Raw genomic sequence first — 20962 nt, forward strand, 5'->3', positions numbered from 1 at the left:
AAAAAGACAGTGAGAGGAGCCATGTTACACATAGTAGGTTAAATTGGGACAGGAAGAGTTGTCATGAAATATGAAATGGAAACTGCCATATCTACCAGGCAATACTGATATTAAATATAACCAGAAGAGGATCAAACAAAATGTCACCGCTCCCATGAAGGCTCTCTTTTTTATCAGTAGATGTTTCCCATGCACAGTGGTATCATTCATTATGGGGAATTTGGACCCGTACATAATAAATCTTACTTATTTTTCCCCGGGTTCCTCCCCTCCAATCCTTCTTCCCCTCCCATTGAGAAAAGCTTTGTTTCCATTTCTTCCTTCTGTTGTCTGTTTTAATCCCCCTTTCCTTCCTTCCCTTCCTTTTTTTCACCCTCCCCTCTCCCCTGTCTCTCTTCCCATTTGTACGAGTTCTTCCCACTTCCCAATATCTGTCCTCCATTTTGCTCATTGACCTCTGAGTTTCTCACACAAGAGAAACAGTGCAATACTTAAACTTATGTGTCTAATTTATTTTGATTAAAATTATGGTCTTGGGATGCATTCTTTTACCTAAAAAATATTTCCAGTTTATCTTCTTTATGACAGAGAAGTATTTTACTGTATATAAATACCATATTTTATTTTTCCATTCATTTGTGGATAGGCATATGGGCTGATTCCAAAATTTAGCTATCATAAATTGTGCTGCTATTAACATTGGCATGCATATATTATTGTGATATGGTGATTTTATCTCCTTTGGGAAGATAGCTTGGTCCAGTGGAACCTCTAGTTTTAATTTCTGGAGGAATCTCCATACTGATTCCATATTGGTTGTACCAGTTTACACTCACACCAACAGTAGAGAAGGGCTCCTTTTCCCCCCACAGCCTCACCAGCATTTGTTATTGGTTGATTTCTTAGTGGTAGCCTTCTTTCTGGAGCAAGCTGGTATCTGTGTTGTTTAAATTTTGCATCTCTTGAATGACCAGTGATGTTGAATATTTTTCCGTATATTTATTTGCCATTTCTACTTCTTCATCTGAGAAGTGCTATTTATTTCAGATGCCCACTTTTGGATTGGGTCTTTAAATTTGGCAGGCCTGAATTTTTTGAGTTCTTTGTATATCATGAAGGCTTTCTGGATTCTTCTGAATTAGAAGCAAATTTTCCCACTTTTGAGCTGTTACATTTATATTCTGTGTCTCTGGTGATACTTATTTGGTACATTTCATGTATAGCTCTACAAACTGCATTTAGTTGCAGTACCTCATTTTATATCTTGATGTGTACAGTTATATCTAGGATGGTTTCTGGCACATTCTGGGGTTCAATAGCTATTTATTGAACCCATTAATAACCAGTTCTTTCTGATAGGTCAGAAAGAAGTCTATAAAGAAAAGCTATCCTCACTTCTTCCTCTATATGCAAATATCCTCGCAAGAAAATTTAAGAATAGTATAGGCACCTCTTTGTTGACATCTGCTAGAATTAAATAAATATTTATTAAACACTTAATGAAAATCAAAAATGTAGAGACTGGTATTGGAATTCGGCTTTTGAGGTTTCAGAGTTGCCCTTGACACAAATAAAATTCTGCTAGCAAGTAATTCTAACTACTGACAATTAGGAGGTGAATGATATTGGTCAGGTGTGTCTGTCAATGTATCCCAGGGATTTTCAGAGAGGAAACATTGATTCTTAGAAGATTACATTCAATGGTACAAGCTCAGATTCCCTATAGAGACAACTCTTGTGTTTTTGCCCTTATGTTCTCCAGTTAATTCAAATAAATGTGGAGTGGAAACAAAAAGCTGGTTTGTTATCATTGAACATGGATGCTAATGACTTGGAATCAATACTCGCTAAATTTTTCTCCTTCTCCCTAAACATATAGATGTTGCTCAATCAAAGGCAGGATTGTTGCAGAACAATTGATTTTCCATTTTGCAACATATGTGGCTTAACTTGCAGCCAACTGTGTAAACTACCTTAAACTTTCTTCTAGAAGGAAGAAGGTTGTAAATGAATAAGGGGACTGTATTTTCCTGCCTTCCTAAGAATGGATTTCTAGTCTCCCTTCTTTCTAGAGAAATAGATTCAGTTTGTTACACTTCTGGCCTCACATTGTAAATACCATTTTGACACTGGGCGTCTCGGTGAAATATACTTAAAAAATAAATCAGATGGGGCTCTAGGCAAAGATAAATTTGGGAGTGGGCACCCGCTTTGGTCTTGCATTTTGCTGCCATAGGGCAATGCAGCCCAAACTGTATTCCTTTTTGGCCATAAACAGATAAAAATGTGTGTTTGCAAATTACTGTGTAGATTTTTTTTCCTATTGCTACCTCATGCGTGGCTTTCTTGGGGACATCAACAGCATAGGTTAGCAAAATAAAGACAGATGGCAGGGAAATAATTCTAAAGTTTTTTTTTTTTTATCGTTGCAACGCAACTATTACGGACACTCAACTGCACTCATTCTTAATGAGGAATTTTGCCATTAATTTTCTGCTCTGCTTAGAGCCAGTTATACTCTCTTGCTCTGACAAGGACAAATAATAAGCACTTTGACCCTCCCTGAAAGTTCTTGGAGTCTGAGACAAATGAATGTAAGCCAAGCAATGAGAGTGCAGGGGACAAGCAGCACCATCCGAATGGCAGGTGAGGAAACTATTAAGAGCATTCCTCAGCTTTTCACCCTTCCCCGCACCCCTGCACTATGTATGCATCAAAGGGGTGGAGCCTGTTTCACACCTCCCTGAATGCGGGCTTTGTGACTCGCTTTGGCCAAGAGAAAGCAGCAGGCACATAGGGAGCCCATTATGAAGCCAGAGCTCAGTAAGTCTCACGGACCACACTCAGGTCTCCCAGATCTCTGTCACCACCGTGTGAGCGCCTCAGGTGTACTCCCAGGGAGGGAGTGGAGAGGTGACACGGATCACATCCCTGGTGTCTCACCCCAGCCACCTTGGAGCAGCCTACAAAGACATCTCCAAAACCCAACAGCAAGACCTGAAGAGCAGCAGAGTCACCTCCACCGGGGCTCAGCTGACTACGAATGCCTGAGAGAGCCCAGGCTAGATTAGAAGAATCATCCAACAGAATCCAAACGTCAAGTGCTATTAAGTTCAAGGTATTTTAGTGAAATATGTGATTTATTGAAAAATCCATCTGGCTTTTGAACTAGCTGTGCTGTACTTAAATCTTGACTGAAGCATGCAAATGGCCAGTTTTGCAAAAGATTCAACCTAATTTTCTCGTTTGAGAATTAATTATACTCATATTTATTTACTTTCTAAAGAATAGATTGTTTGACACATTTAAATGTAATCAGATGCTAGCTATTACAGCTGAAGGGAATACTGATAGATGAGGAAATGAAAAATGAGAGAAGAGAGAAAACAGGAAAGAATAGGAAGAAGCTAAGCTGAAGGGAGTGTGAAGGGGAAGAGATTGGAGTGCAAATACAACGTACAGAAGGTTGGAGTTGGAAGGTTATATTCAGCTCCCTCTTCACATGGGTCCCTGATTGCTATATGACTCTATATGCATTGTTAGATTGACAGCAGTAAAGAAGCACGTTTATTATTATTGAACCCCCAGTATGTCTCAGAATCTCTGCCGAGGATTTAAGAAACAACATTGCACTTAATGCTGACAGCATCTCTGTTAGGTGATTGCAACCGTTCTGATCAGATGACAAATGAGAACTCTGAGCCTTAGAGAGTGGGGGCCTGCCCAGGGCCACAGGCAGAGAGGGATGCGGTCAAGGCACAGGTTTTGTGCAGTTCTGGGCTCATAAGCACAAACCGTCTTTCAGTAGAAATGCTGCACTTAATGGTAATCTGAGTTTTACAAACCAATCATAACAGACCAAGAAAAGACTCCCCCTCTAATCAAGAAAGCTTTGTAAATCAGATATGTCTTAAGTGCACGGTAAGCTTCATAAATCAGACACATCCTCTAGAATGCATTAAGTGAGACGTTAGGTTCATCTTTTAAACATCAGGGAACCTGGGGGCTTAGTCTGTTCTCAGTGGCAATCCCTTTGTCTTCAGCTGTCTCTTCGAGGAAAAAAAGCAACCCTTTGCATCAGAGCCAGTGTTTTGCAAGTTGGCAGGGCGTAGGTGTTGTAGCCATTATTGTAAGAACTGAAATTTTGTATTCACCAGGTCAGCAGCTTACTTTGAATAAGAACTTAGAAACCAGTTACGTGGTGTTTTAACTAATAACACATTTGCAGTCTTCCTTCTTTTCCCAAGTGGCAGAAAGGTCATCTAAAGCAAACTCAGAAAGTTCTAAGGATTTTGCTCCCTCATGTTTTGAAAATGGAAGTGAAGGATTGAGTATTGTTCCCTGATTTGTTGTTTTTGATTTAAGACTCGCCTAAGTTTCACAATACTGGGCTGCCATTTTCTTTACTCCATTCAACACGTGACTCTCTTCATCATTAAAAATTTTAGGGAAGAAATTTCTCACTCCAAATGTGCAAAACTGTGTGGCACATTATTAAAACATCAAACTCAGAGTTTACAAGTAATTTAAAGAATGTGTTCACACATAAACATGTGCACATATATACACACAACATATAACTGAGCTGGTTTGTAATCCAAGGTATTTATTACATGGGTAATGCCACCATTGAAAACTTTAGTCTTACCACCTTCACACAACTTATAATTTATAAATGCAATGAAGCCTCCCAATTTCCAGTAGCTAACAAAGGCTTGTGCTAGCTAGTTTCAAGTGACCTTAGCCAAAACCAAATGTGCTTACAAAATTATTCTGCAAAGCTTTTATGCAGATCTGAGAGGGCTGTCTTCTCAGAAAGAAAGAAAGAAAGAAAGGGCTTCTAAAAAGCAGCAGGACCTGAATTGATGGTAAGACCATTATATAGTCAATTGTAGCAGAACCAAAAGAAAAGGGAAAGGCATCCTGCATGGTTGGCAGAACAGAAAGGTCAAGGTAAAAACTTTGAGATTTCTCAGCTTCTTATTTTTTATCTTAGACGGTCTTCTTGCGACTTAACTGAAAAAACAATTCCTCACTATTCAAAGCATCACAGAGTTGAATGCACAATTTTTGTCTTCCAGAAAGACCTGTCCAGAAACTTCCACCCTATGCATTATTTATTTTTAAACTCAACTTCTCAACTGAGTAAGAAAACCTTCTTAAAATGAAAACTTGCCTCAGAAGCCACTGCCAGACTTCTGCTCGTTTTGTGCACTTGGTGACATCCTCGATTCATAAAGCCAGGAATCTCTTGAAATGGGGTCGCTGGTCACAGACCACTGGACACTTACAGCGCGGGACCAGGGGAGTTTCTTGAGACCCCACTATTGCCCACTTTCTTTCACACTCACCGGATTCTCAATTACACTAACTCTCCATCGAAGTAGCTGTTACAACTCCCCTTGAAGTATGAGAAACCCAGAAGAAGCAAAATAGCCAAGGACTGAGTGGTAGGAAGGAGCTGCCAGCATAGGGCTTCAGGCCCTTGTTCACCTGGGTCCCAGTTCCTGCTCCTCGCTTGCATCTCATTGCCTTACAGAGTAGAATAGTTCTCCTTTACATGTGGTTTTGTTTTCTTAGCTTTCGTTTGCAGTTTGAAAATGTGAAATGCAAAATGCCAGAAACAAGCTGCTCGCATGTGTTGGACAGTGCACTGCCCTACGTGCATGGGAGATCTCTCTGTCCTCCTCATCTGGCCTGGGATGTGACTCTTTTCTCTGTCCGGTGCATCCCTAACCCAGCCACTCAGTAGTCTGGGCTGTCAGATCAACCGTCAGGGTATAACTGGGTTTAGAGTCAAGGAACCTGTGATTTACTTAATAACGGCAAGTACAAAAGTAGCAATGATAACAAAGTAAATTATGCCAAAGGAAAACAGCAAAGTGTTTCAAGTGAAAAGGTGACAGTTCTTAAGAAAAAAAAAATGTGTATACTGAGGTTAAGATCAAGAACAAACAACATGTTGTGCCTGGTTATAAATTAAACTTTACTGGAGATATGCATGCATATATGTAGTCCTTTTGGAGTTTTCCTTACTGCCTGAGGTATTTTTGGAGCATGGTCTGTGGATGGCAGGGAATTTCTACATATATGTTACCGAATATTCTTCTCCCTTGAGAATTTGAAATGTGCTGAAAAAGAAATTACTTGATTTTATCTCTGACAGATCTACTTGAAAAAAAAATGTGTGCTTTATCCTCTGTATTTTGTCCTTGTCACTTTGTAACCCTGATTGACATACTGTCTGGATATCTGTTCTCCTGCAAACAGGATTCCTTCTTTGCAAGAAATCTTCCCATGGCTCCCAAAGGCCTCAGATTTTTGCCTGCTACTTTAGGAGGCTGATAATAATCCAGTGAATATGTAAGTAGCACTGTACACAAAATAGACCTAGGAACCAGTGAACTGTGAATAAAACAAACACCGCAATGAAGTTCCAAAAAATGTGTTTATTAATTCACACCATGAGGATTATTGCTTTGTGTAAAAGTACTTTCAATGAGGGGGAGATAAACAAAGCGCATGAGTATGGATTCTTAAAGACTATAAATTTCCAAGTGTTAAAAGAAGAAAGCTAATTGAATTCTAATGTGTAAGACACAAGTGTGTGTGTGTGTGTGTGTGTGTGTGTGTGTGTGTGTGTGTGTGTGTGTGTGTGTGTGTACATGGTGTGTGCATGCATGGGTGTGTGCACGTGTGCACGCAACACTCACTGTGCTTTACCATACCCAACGAGTCCTACGCAAGTTCATAAAAATGGATGCCTCAGGCATATTAGTCTCTAGTCATCCTCACAAAATGTTCAGATGTTCAGTTCCCTGGCTTCCTTGTAGCATATCTGTTTCAAAATACTGCAACTTCCTTACTCACATAGTTCTTCAGATTTTGCAAATGTTGTCAATAAAACTAGAAGTGTAGATAACTTATCCTAGTTCCTATAACCTAGAACCCTAATGAAATCTGACTCTGAATGTCACGATCTCCTTGTAACTCATCTTGAATGAGGAAAGGTAAAGGTAAACAGAAAGACACCATTAGTGCTTGGCTCAGACCTTCCACCTGGCCTTGATTAATGGAGAAGCTCCAGCAGGGCTGGGACCATGGCTAGCTTACTCTCTACTGAATCTCCAGCCTCCAGGACAGTATACTTCTAGGAACGACCATTGTTTTAAAATGTTGGTTTTATTAGTATCTAGATATGGTTTTAGGCCAATAAATCTGGAAACAACTACTACTGAAAATAGATTTTACTCACAGTTCTCCCAAAGAGAGGCATTAGGCAGGAAGCAGGAGGGAAGAGAAAGTGAAATGCTCTGTGTGTGTGTGTGTGTGTGTGTGTGTGTGTGTGTGTGTGTGTGAAAGAAGGGGTGGTACAAGAGGCCAGCAAAGTAAGCAGGTTTCATATTGTCTAGTCAGGATAATGTTAGTGGGTTCTGGAGTGGAGTTGTCTGGGTGTCTAGTCCCATTGATTAAGACAGAGTAGTGTCGGCTTGGTATGTGAGAGTTCACTTAATAAGGTGACCAAGGGACATGGGCAAAAGCAAGTTGATACAGCCAAGTGAAGCACATACAATAACTGAATGGATGTGTAAGTGCTGATTGCCGCAACTGTCAGCAGTAATCTTTACCCACATCTTCGTTGACTCCTCTGAAATGTTCAAACACTTTTAAAGAGAGCTGAGTCTCACACTTGGCCATTCCAGATATTACTTGAGTTGTGCAAGTTAAAGATTGCATTTGGCCCTAAAGCACATTATGAACTGTAGAGGATCTCTGCATTCAAAAGTTAGGGTCTCTCCATTCTGCTAGTACATGGGGCTGTAAGACTTTCAGGGTTCCCGTTTCTTCTCTCACCCTTGGGTTCCCATCTACTGAAGAACTTTGGCCCTTACAGAAGTAAATGGTACTGGGACCAAAACAGGACCAAATCGCATTGCAGGCTGACAGAGAGCTAATGTGAAGTGAATACTTTAAGGAATAAATGAAGGAGAAAGGTACTTATTTTAACTGCTGGAGGCTTTTAATAACTGTGTAATGCATTGAAACAACCAAATAGTAGCACTATTACTGAAACTTTATCACATAAGTAAATTTCTGAGGACAGTTTAATAACATTTGCAATTAAAATTATTCTCTGGCACTGGAAGGACGGCTTTCAATTACATGTTGATCATTGGATTCATTTAATTCATATGACTTGTAAATTTGAGAGACTGTGGTTCTAAAAATAAAGTCATGAAATCCTTCCTGAATATACACAACTCTATTAACAACTTCCTTAATTAAAATTATCAACAGTAAATACATTTGATTACAGTTGCAATATATCATGCCTTATTTAATGTTCTATCTATTTTATATACTACCGTATTGGAATTCCCAATGATTGCCTTCATCTTCGTATATATTCAGACTTAATGGCACTTTATTTCAGTTTAGTTTTCCTTTTTAATGGGAAAACTCATGCATTATATTTTATTCACAAGCAGTAATGTTGAACCGAATGTGTTAGACGATGCTAACAATTATTCAAGAAACAAAACAGTCGGTCAATCCACTCGACCTCAGCCAAGTCAAGAAAGAACCAAACATGCCAGATGCTGAGACAAGCAGATCCAGAGCATGAGAGGAAGATGCAAAGAAAGTAGCAACTGAATTGAAAGGGAGATTTTTGGAAGTCTTTGTTGAATTGATATGGCTAGGATTTGCCAAAAAGATGAAGGAGAAGACCTACAGAAGGCAGTGCTGATAGAGGGAGGAAAACTAGTTGTTAATCCCACTGAAAAAGCATACTCCTATATTGCATTATTGCCAATAAGACAAACAGCACACTTCAGAGGGAGAATAGTTAAGTTTTTTTACTTAAGAGTGATTTTTTTTTATCTTCAATGTGATTCATGTGTATTCCATGAGTCCAACTTAACCTTGTGGTCATGGCCCATTGCCCATTGACAAACATAGTCCCCAAGGCAAACTGGCAAATGAGACCTACACATTAAAATGACCAAATCTATTAAAATCATTTTCTAATTAAAAGAAAACTATGGTTTATCAAGCATTCTCTGGGTTTCCTTCATGTAAATAATATAATATAATTAACCAGAGACCACCCTGAGGTTAATCGGGAGGTTGCTAGGATTCCTGGGCCTGTGTGGAACAAGATCAACAGAAATCTACTAACCAGATGAGGAAGAAGCTTCCTGGAAGGAACTCATCCTAGGACAAGTGTCTTCAACTGCTATCTGGTGTCAAGAACAACAGGTGAGTCTGGATTCAGCATAATACTAATCATAGACATTGTCCTGTTGCCCAGACACCAGGGACAGTTACCCATGGTCAACAAAAAAGAAAGAAAAGGAAACACTAGACTATCATCTTACAGTACCCATTGGTCTCAGCCGACTTCAAAAGAATTCCCACTGAAATCTCAGCAACATTATTAGATGGGTCTGCACTAGCTCTGTGTCTTTCACACAGTGGAAATCAAAAGAATAAGAGTTTTATGTTCTTTCCTTTCCCCTACCCTTCCCACCTCCCCTACTCCTTCAGCCCTTTTCTTCCTATTTCACATATGAGAAAAGGAAAAAAAAATGGAAACAAAGGCTTTGTAAATAGGGAGGAGTGGAGGGGGTGAATGGAGGGCAGGGATAGGGAAAAAGTAAGAACCAAGATGTATCATGTAAAGGTACAAGATCCGAATGATGAATGGAACTATATGTACACTTAAAAAGTACCAATAAACAATGAAAAAGCAAGAATAAGGGTTACAGGAAAATCTGATGAGTGCAGTAGGATGGAAGGTAGGGAGAAGAGTTTGCAAGGAGTGTCAGGTTTTTGATGGTATGTAACTATGATTCTATGTGTGCAAGTATATGTGTAATTTATGCGACATACACTCCCCAGGGAGAGGTCCAGTGAGAATTGTGTGTGTGTATTCAGGATTGCTTTATCAGAGAATAGCAGGAAAAGGAAAGCAGAAAAGAAAGATGATAGATTTATCTGTTAGCTAGGAAACTGGGTTGTATAATAGTAGAAATATTTAGGTTTGATCAAATCTCAAATTATAAAATGTCACACTGAGACCTTAGACCTGCTTAATTTAGAAAAATCTATTTTGAATTGGAGACAATATTTTCCTCTCAAGGAAAGAGATGCCAAACTAAATAGACTTTACTTTGGGGAAAATATTATTGTTCTTATGATCTCATTTTCCAAGAGCCCTCTCCAAGCTTCCTACCTCTGCTGATGACTGTTTTCAACGCACCCCCTCCCCAATAGAGGTTTCACTTTATACTCTCTAATAGTATTGTGTCAGGAATGACTTAATTCTGAAGAGTCACTGGGGGTTCTCTAGGCCCTGATGCTACAGGAAATTAAACTGTGTCACCTCTATAATTTGGAAACAAACATGGCACCTGTTATAAGTCTATAATTTGTTAGAAGAGAAATTCCTTATAAACTAAAACAGATGCAGCAGGATAATTTGCAAAATACAGACATTTTGACTGGGTTTCTTCAGAATAGTATCAGATACATCTTTCTTTTGGAAATACAGTATTTGGTATTAATATTATTAATAGCAGATAATCGAAGTATGGGTATACTACATTTTTATCTTTATTACTGAATTTAATTGGAAGCTACAACAATGTATTTTTAGAGTTTATGTTTATAGGGTACATTATTTGAAGCTAGGGATACTAAGTATTAAATTCACATAAACCTCCTTTCAAGTAGCATATTAACATAATTGAGGTAAGCTAATTAGATAGATCAATGATAGAGATATTTTAAAACAGAAATTAACATCATAGTGTTTACTGATAATTTTAAATGTGATAGTGCTTCAGGAATTAAGAGGCCGGATTAGTTGAAGTTTGCCAGAATCAGAATATAGATAGGCTAGAGATAGAGAGAGAGATGGAGAAAAGAAATCCACTGTGAAGAATTCGTTCACATGTTTATCCCAGTCTAACGTCAAGGGTGAGAAACAGGAGAGGTGAAAGTTCCAGGTGGAATCTACGTCCTCCATCCTCAGCAAGAGAAGACATATGTCTCAGCACAAGACCATCAGCTGGAGACAGCAAATTCTTTCCTGCCCAGTCTCTTGCTCATTCAGACCTTCAGTAGCCAAGAAGAGACCATTGCACTTGGAGAGCGGGGCACTTGACTCAGGCTGTTGATCCTCATGGTAATCCCATGAAGCAAACCTTCACAGACACACCCATAATAATGTTTAAACAAGTAATCAAGAACCCTGTGACCCAGTCAAGCAACACATAAAATGAATGATCAGAATTTGAGCCTGGTGAAATATGCTGCAGCACTCTTGGGAGGCTGAGGCAGGATGATTACAATTTAAAGCCCAGCCTGGCCAATTTTGTCATTTAGTGAAATCCTATCTCAAGAAATAAAAAAGGGCTGGGGATGCAGCTCAGTGTGAAGGCCCTGGAATCACAAAATAAGTAGGCAAGTACATAAATTTTCAGTGTTGAAAAATCATCCAAGGAGGGGCTGAGATGCCAGCCCTTGTGTAAGGCTTATTCATCCACAGTTCTTCCTGGTTCTCTGTCAGCAGCTGCACTGGGAGCCACACTGCCATGAGCCTACAGCTATCTGCAGTCAGTTCTGCATTACACGAGTGATTACTACCGCATTACTGCTAAAATCAAGCCTTAGGTGAGCACGGGACCAGGAACATAAGCTCATGCTATCTCCCTGCTGCAGAGATGAGCAGAGCACAGGGAGGGGCCACAAGGGCAGAGAATCATCCACATCTCCTTCCGCGTGCAGGCCAGGCATCTATCTTACATACTGTCTTCTCTTAAGTCCCAGCCTGTGTTCTTTTCATTCACAGCAGTGAACACAGCTACAGGTCCACATTTCCTGTGTGTTAACTTGATTTTGTCATCTCCACACAAGTATGAGCTTCACGAGGCAGGCAGTGTGGGTTTGTTCGCAGTTACTAGCTTCAGTATATAACTTGTTCCTTGGGACAAAGCAGAGACTCAGTACACTTTCCTTGGCTAAGTGGAGGGAGAGTGGAGAGAACGTGGATGATCATGTGGATGATGGAATACTTTTTTCTTTTAATTACCCATAATCTTTATTTGGATCATGTTCAATATGATATGTTTGGAGGCATTTTTCCTAGTGTCAAGCTCAGGCTGGAAGAAAGTGGGAATCTGTGTTCTTAGCTATGAACTGTAAAAATACCTTGTAGGTCCTCCTTGCAGATAGTATTTATAATCATCCAGATGCTGGACAATTTCACCATATGAGAGGCCTCACTGGGCACAGATTAAGATCTAAGTTATCAAATAAACTCACTGCAGTCACTAGGGCCTTGTAGAATTATGCTAAGGACTCACCTTTAAACAACAATTTTCATTCTTAAAATATAGATAAGTTCCCCAGTGCAACACTGCTGAGTGCTGTTTTTCCAATTTATCAAAGTGTAAAGCCGGTCTACACACAAATCAATTCATGGGGTGGGCAAATGGGAAGAAAGGAAAATACCAAGACAAAAACATCCATTAAAAGTGCAGAGTGCACTAACGATTAGGAGCTACACGAATCCAAACCTCATAGATGGCAGCAACTAACTTTCCCGGTAATCCCCCTGAGAGTAGGTCAAGGCAGACAGGATTAGTCGAAGGTGAATGGACAGTAATGCACACTGATCAATTGCCCCCAGCATGCTTCAGATACCCCAAAGTGTCAGAGCAGCCGGATCTGGTTGGCTGTGTTGAGGGCTGACCTGTCAGAAATTCAATTCACAGAAGTGGACAAACCAAACAAACTTATACTTCTGAAGGGCAAGCTTTGTTTGGAAAGAAAGAAGTAGACATCCTATAGATTTCAAACAATGTGTATAGCATATATCCAATATTCCTTGCATAAAATTGTCTCCTCTAACACCAGGTGCCCAAAACCTGATCATTTGATCCAGTTATAGGTGACTTTCATCTTACTTCATATTGACAATCTACTTTTGTGTTTTAAAGCTCATGGAGGTAAGTTAAACAGGTATTATTAAATATTCAACTATGCCCATGAAAGCCAAGTTAGTTCTAGCAAGCACAGACTCAAAGCTCCAGGGCTGGCATGATTTTAAAATATGCCTAGTAGCAGTGGGTTCCCTCTGGAGAGGGCAGCTCTGGACCATAGTGGTGAGTGAGGTGTACCATGATTGGCTAAAGAGACACAAAGTTCAAAGGCTGAAATATGGCAGTCCTCGCTGGGAGTGGTCTACTGTAGAGGAAGAGAGTTCCGTGAAGAGAGATCCTACAAAGGTTCATAAATCCCAAGAAATCAGCAAATAATAGTAAAGATGGCAGCCTTTACAGTCCTAACAGACATTTCCTCTTCCCTTCATTTACTCACTCAAAATATTTTTGAGTACCCACATATGGGGTGCCACTTCTGATTATACTCAAAGCCCAGAAGATATAAATGCACCAGAGGACATTTAAGGACATGACTCCACTCCCAAGGACATGTGCACAACGGGCCACAGTTACCTAACAATGGACAAACCTACTTAGCCACGCATGACTGGCATGGCCACGGTCATGCAGCAGGTGTTTAGAATCACTATGCCTCAGCAAGGTGATAGGCACTGTAACTACTGTAAGCAAAAGAACACTGTCACCTTTTAGTTGCTTTTTTGTTGAAGGACTACAGATAAGCAGTTCTTGAGCTCTGGAGCTGCAGCTCTGCTCTCCTCTGCTCCGAGGCTGCCTTGGTGCTGACGATTGATTGACTCTACTTGTGTTGTTCTTATTAGGGAGTGAATTAACTCATGGAGAACTACATGGACCAAACGAACCCCTCTCCTAGTGCTCCTGGGAGGCTTGGCCCCTACACCATGACTTAAAAAACACCAGGGATGCAAAGTGTCAGATACTTATGGCTCTTGCCTTCATAGGTCTTACTGTCCACTAAACAAATCAGAAATTTTAAAATGATACACACAAAGAAGTGTGTCACCAGAAATTGTGGGTGATTTTAAGAATTAGAATGTATAGCTCTACAAACTGCATTTAGTTGCAGTACCTCATTTTATATCTTGATGTGTACAGTTATATCTAGGATGGTTTCTGGCACATTCTGGGGTTCAATAGCTATTTATTGAACCCATTAATAACCAGTTCTTTCTGATAGGTCAGAAAGAAGTCTATAAAGAAAAGCTATCCTCACTTCTTCCTCTATATGCAAATATCCTCGCAAGAAAATTTAAGAATAGTATAGGCACCTCTTTGTTGACATCTGCTAGAATTAAATAAATATTTATTAAACACTTAATGAAAATCAAAAATGTAGAGACTGGTATTGGAATTCGGCTTTTGAGGTTTCAGAGTTGCCCTTGACACAAATAAAATTCTGCTAGCAAGTAATTCTAACTACTGACAATTAGGAGGTGAATGATATTGGTCAGGTGTGTCTGTCAATGTATCCCAGGGATTTTCAGAGAGGAAACATTGATTCTTAGAAGATTACATTCAATGGTACAAGCTCAGATTCCCTATAGAGACAACTCTTGTGTTTTTGCCCTTATGTTCTCCAGTTAATTCAAATAAATGTGGAGTGGAAACAAAAAGCTGGTTTGTTATCATTGAACATGGATGCTAATGACTTGGAATCAATACTCGCTAAATTTTTCTCCTTCTCCCTAAACATATAGATGTTGCTCAATCAAAGGCAGGATTGTTGCAGAACAATTGATTTTCCATTTTGCAACATATGTGGCTTAACTTGCAGCCAACTGTGTAAACTACCTTAAACTTTCTTCTAGAAGGAAGAAGGTTGTAAATGAATAAGGGGACTGTATTTTCCTGCCTTCCTAAGAATGGATTTCTAGTCTCCCTTCTTTCTAGAGAAATAGATTCAGTTTGTTACACTTCTGGCCTCACATTGTAAATACCATTTTGACACTGGGCGTCTCGGTGAAATATACTTAAAAAATAAATCAGATGGGGCTCTAGGCAAAGATAAATTTGGGAGTGGGCACCCGCTTTGGTCTTGCATTTTGCTGCCATAGGGCAATGCAGCCCAAACTGTATTCCTTTTTGGCCATAAACAGATAAAAATGTGTGTTTGCAAATTACTGTGTAGATTTTTTTTCCTATTGCTACCTCATGCGTGGCTTTCTTGGGGACATCAACAGCATAGGTTAGCAAAATAAAGACAGATGGCAGGGAAATAATTCTAAAGTTTTTTTTTTTTTATCGTTGCAACGCAACTATTACGGACACTCAACTGCACTCATTCTTAATGAGGAATTTTGCCATTAATTTTCTGCTCTGCTTAGAGCCAGTTATACTCTCTTGCTCTGACAAGGACAAATAATAAGCACTTTGACCCTCCCTGAAAGTTCTTGGAGTCTGAGACAAATGAATGTAAGCCAAGCAATGAGAGTGCAGGGGACAAGCAGCACCATCCGAATGGCAGGTGAGGAAACTATTAAGAGCATTCCTCAGCTTTTCACCCTTCCCCGCACCCCTGCACTATGTATGCATCAAAGGGGTGGAGCCTGTTTCACACCTCCCTGAATGTGGGCTTTGTGACTCGCTTTGGCCAAGAGAAAGCAGCAGGCACATAGGGAGCCCATTATGAAGCCAGAGCTCAGTAAGTCTCACGGACCACACTCAGGTCTCCCAGATCTCTGTCACCACCGTGTGAGCGCCTCAGGTGTACTCCCAGGGAGGGAGTGGAGAGGTGACACGGATCACATCCCTGGTGTCTCACCCCAGCCACCTTGGAGCAGCCTACAAAGACATCTCCAAAACCCAACAGCAAGACCTGAAGAGCAGCAGAGTCACCTCCACCGGGGCTCAGCTGACTACGAATGCCTGAGAGAGCCCAGGCTAGATTAGAAGAATCATCCAACAGAATCCAAACGTCAAGTGCTATTAAGTTCAAGGTATTTTAGTGAAATATGTGATTTATTGAAAAATCCATCTGGCTTTTGAACTAGCTGTGCTGTACTTAAATCTTGACTGAAGCATGCAAATGGCCAGTTTTGCAAAAGATTCAACCTAATTTTCTCGTTTGAGAATTAATTATACTCATATTTATTTACTTTCTAAAGAATAGATTGTTTGACACATTTAAATGTAATCAGATGCTAGCTATTACAGCTGAAGGGAATACTGATAGATGAGGAAATGAAAAATGAGAGAAGAGAGAAAACAGGAAAGAATAGGAAGAAGCTAAGCTGAAGGGAGTGTGAAGGGGAAGAGATTGGAGTGCAAATACAACGTACAGAAGGTTGGAGTTGGAAGGTTATATTCAGCTCCCTCTTCACATGGGTCCCTGATTGCTATATGACTCTATATGCATTGTTAGATTGACAGCAGTAAAGAAGCACGTTTATTATTATTGAACCCCCAGTATGTCTCAGAATCTCTGCCGAGGATTTAAGAAACAACATTGCACTTAATGCTGACAGCATCTCTGTTAGGTGATTGCAACCGTTCTGATCAGATGACAAATGAGAACTCTGAGCCTTAGAGAGTGGGGGCCTGCCCAGGGCCACAGGCAGAGAGGGATGCGGTCAAGGCACAGGTTTTGTGCAGTTCTGGGCTCATAAGCACAAACCGTCTTTCAGTAGAAATGCTGCACTTAATGGTAATCTGAGTTTTACAAACCAATCATAACAGACCAAGAAAAGACTCCCCCTCTAATCAAGAAAGCTTTGTAAATCAGATATGTCTTAAGTGCACGGTAAGCTTCATAAATCAGACACATCCTCTAGAATGCATTAAGTGAGACGTTAGGTTCATCTTTTAAACATCAGGGAACCTGGGGGCTTAGTCTGTTCTCAGTGGCAATCCCTTTGTCTTCAGCTGTCTCTTCGAGGAAAAAAAGCAACCCTTTGCATCAGAGCCAGTGTTTTGCAAGTTGGCAGGGCGTAGGTGTTGTAGCCATTATTGTAAGAACTGAAATTTTGTATTCACCAGGTCAGCAGCTTACTTTGAATAAGAACTTAGAAACCAGTTACGTGGTGTTTTAACTAATAACACATTTGCAGTCTTCCTTCTTTTCCCAAGTGGCAGAAAGGTCATCTAAAGCAAACTCAGAAAGTTCTAAGGATTTTGCTCCCTCATGTTTTGAAAATGGAAGTGAAGGATTGAGTATTGTTCCCTGATTTGTTGTTTTTGATTTAAGACTCGCCTAAGTTTCACAATACTGGGCTGCCATTTTCTTTACTCCATTCAACACGTGACTCTCTTCATCATTAAAAATTTTAGGGAAGAAATTTCTCACTCCAAATGTGCAAAACTGTGTGGCACATTATTAAAACATCAAACTCAGAGTTTACAAGTAATTTAAAGAATGTGTTCACACATAAACATGTGCACATATATACACACAACATATAACTGAGCTGGTTTGTAATCCAAGGTATTTATTACATGGGTAATGCCACCATTGAAAACTTTAGTCTTACCACCTTCACACAACTTATAATTTATAAATGCAATGAAGCCTCCCAATTTCCAGTAGCTAACAAAGGCTTGTGCTAGCTAGTTTCAAGTGACCTTAGCCAAAACCAAATGTGCTTACAAAATTATTCTGCAAAGCTTTTATGCAGATCTGAGAGGGCTGTCTTCTCAGAAAGAAAGAAAGAAAGAAAGGGCTTCTAAAAAGCAGCAGGACCTGAATTGATGGTAAGACCATTATATAGTCAATTGTAGCAGAACCAAAAGAAAAGGGAAAGGCATCCTGCATGGTTGGCAGAACAGAAAGGTCAAGGTAAAAACTTTGAGATTTCTCAGCTTCTTATTTTTTATCTTAGACGGTCTTCTTGCGACTTAACTGAAAAAACAATTCCTCACTATTCAAAGCATCACAGAGTTGAATGCACAATTTTTGTCTTCCAGAAAGACCTGTCCAGAAACTTCCACCCTATGCATTATTTATTTTTAAACTCAACTTCTCAACTGAGTAAGAAAACCTTCTTAAAATGAAAACTTGCCTCAGAAGCCACTGCCAGACTTCTGCTCGTTTTGTGCACTTGGTGACATCCTCGATTCATAAAGCCAGGAATCTCTTGAAATGGGGTCGCTGGTCACAGACCACTGGACACTTACAGCGCGGGACCAGGGGAGTTTCTTGAGACCCCACTATTGCCCACTTTCTTTCACACTCACCGGATTCTCAATTACACTAACTCTCCATCGAAGTAGCTGTTACAACTCCCCTTGAAGTATGAGAAACCCAGAAGAAGCAAAATAGCCAAGGACTGAGTGGTAGGAAGGAGCTGCCAGCATAGGGCTTCAGGCCCTTGTTCACCTGGGTCCCAGTTCCTGCTCCTCGCTTGCATCTCATTGCCTTACAGAGTAGAATAGTTCTCCTTTACATGTGGTTTTGTTTTCTTAGCTTTCGTTTGCAGTTTGAAAATGTGAAATGCAAAATGCCAGAAACAAGCTGCTCGCATGTGTTGGACAGTGCACTGCCCTACGTGCATGGGAGATCTCTCTGTCCTCCTCATCTGGCCTGGGATGTGACTCTTTTCTCTGTCCGGTGCATCCCTAACCCAGCCACTCAGTAGTCTGGGCTGTCAGATCAACCGTCAGGGTATAACTGGGTTTAGAGTCAAGGAACCTGTGATTTACTTAATAACGGCAAGTACAAAAGTAGCAATGATAACAAAGTAAATTATGCCAAAGGAAAACAGCAAAGTGTTTCAAGTGAAAAGGTGACAGTTCTTAAGAAAAAAAAAATGTGTATACTGAGGTTAAGATCAAGAACAAACAACATGTTGTGCCTGGTTATAAATTAAACTTTACTGGAGATATGCATGCATATATGTAGTCCTTTTGGAGTTTTCCTTACTGCCTGAGGTATTTTTGGAGCATGGTCTGTGGATGGCAGGGAATTTCTACATATATGTTACCGAATATTCTTCTCCCTTGAGAATTTGAAATGTGCTGAAAAAGAAATTACTTGATTTTATCTCTGACAGATCTACTTGAAAAAAAAATGTGTGCTTTATCCTCTGTATTTTGTCCTTGTCACTTTGTAACCCTGATTGACATACTGTCTGGATATCTGTTCTCCTGCAAACAGGATTCCTTCTTTGCAAGAAATCTTCCCATGGCTCCCAAAGGCCTCAGATTTTTGCCTGCTACTTTAGGAGGCTGATAATAATCCAGTGAATATGTAAGTAGCACTGTACACAAAATAGACCTAGGAACCAGTGAACTGTGAATAAAACAAACACCGCAATGAAGTTCCAAAAAATGTGTTTATTAATTCACACCATGAGGATTATTGCTTTGTGTAAAAGTACTTTCAATGAGGGGGAGATAAACAAAGCGCATGAGTATGGATTCTTAAAGACTATAAATTTCCAAGTGTTAAAAGAAGAAAGCTAATTGAATTCTAATGTGTAAGACACAAGTGTGTGTGTGTGTGTGTGTGTGTGTACATGGTGTGTGCATGCATGGGTGTGTGCACGTGTGCACGCAACACTCACTGTGCTTTACCATACCCAACGAGTCCTACGCAAGTTCATAAAAATGGATGCCTCAGGCATATTAGTCTCTAGTCATCCTCACAAAATGTTCAGATGTTCAGTTCCCTGGCTTCCTTGTAGCATATCTGTTTCAAAATACTGCAACTTCCTTACTCACATAGTTCTTCAGATTTTGCAAATGTTGTCAATAAAACTAGAAGTGTAGATAACTTATCCTAGTTCCTATAACCTAGAACCCTAATGAAATCTGACTCTGAATGTCACGATCTCCTTGTAACTCATCTTGAATGAGGAAAGGTAAAGGTAAACAGAAAGACACCATTAGTGCTTGGCTCAGACCTTCCACCTGGCCTTGATTAATGGAGAAGCTCCAGCAGGGCTGGGACCATGGCTAGCTTACTCTCTACTGAATCTCCAGCCTCCAGGACAGTATACTTCTAGGAACGACCATTGTTTTAAAATGTTGGTTTTATTAGTATCTAGATATGGTTTTAGGCCAATAAATCTGGAAACAACTACTACTGAAAATAGATTTTACTCACAGTTCTCCCAAAGAGAGGCATTAGGCAGGAAGCAGGAGGGAAGAGAAAGTGAAATGCTCTGTGGGTGTGTGTGTGTGTGTGTGTGTGTGTGTGTGTGAAAGAAGGGGTGGTACAAGAGGCCAGCAAAGTAAGCAGGTTTCATATTGTCTAGTCAGGATAATGTTAGTGGGTTCTGGAGTGGAGTTGTCTGGGTGTCTAGTCCCATTGATTAAGACAGAGTAGTGTCGGCTTGGTATGTGAGAGTTCACTTAATAAGGTGACCAAGGGACATGGGCAAAAGCAAGTTGATACAGCCAAGTGAAGCACATACAATAACTGAATGGATGTGTAAGTGCTGATTGCCGCAACTGTCAGCAGTAATCTTTACCCACATCTTCGTTGACTCCTCTGAAATGTTCAAACACTTTTAAAGAGAGCTGAGTCTCACACTTGGCCATTCCAGATATTACTTGAGTTGTGCAAGTTAAAGATTGCATTTGGCCCTAAAGCACATTATGAACTGTAGAGGATCTCTGCATTCAAAAGTTAGGGTCTCTCCATTCTGCTAGTACATGGGGCTGTAAGACTTTCAGGGTTCCCGTTTCTTCTCTCACCCTTGGGTTCCCATCTACTGAAGAACTTTGGCCCTTACAGAAGTAAATGGTACTGGGACCAAAACAGGACCAAATCGCATTGCAGGCTGACAGAGAGCTAATGTGAAGTGAATACTTTAAGGAATAAATGAAGGAGAAAGGTACTTATTTTAACTGCTGGAGGCTTTTAATAACTGTGTAATGCATTGAAACAACCAAATAGTAGCACTATTACTGAAACTTTATCACATAAGTAAATTTCTGAGGACAGTTTAATAACATTTGCAATTAAAATTATTCTCTGGCACTGGAAGGACGGCTTTCAATTACATGTTGATCATTGGATTCATTTAATTCATATG

The sequence above is a fragment of the Fukomys damarensis genome, unplaced genomic scaffold, assembly GCF_012274545.1.
Source record: "Fukomys damarensis isolate Sample0158 unplaced genomic scaffold, DMR_v1.0_HiC HiC_scaffold_8, whole genome shotgun sequence".
Classification (NCBI taxonomy): domain Eukaryota; kingdom Metazoa; phylum Chordata; class Mammalia; order Rodentia; family Bathyergidae; genus Fukomys; species Fukomys damarensis.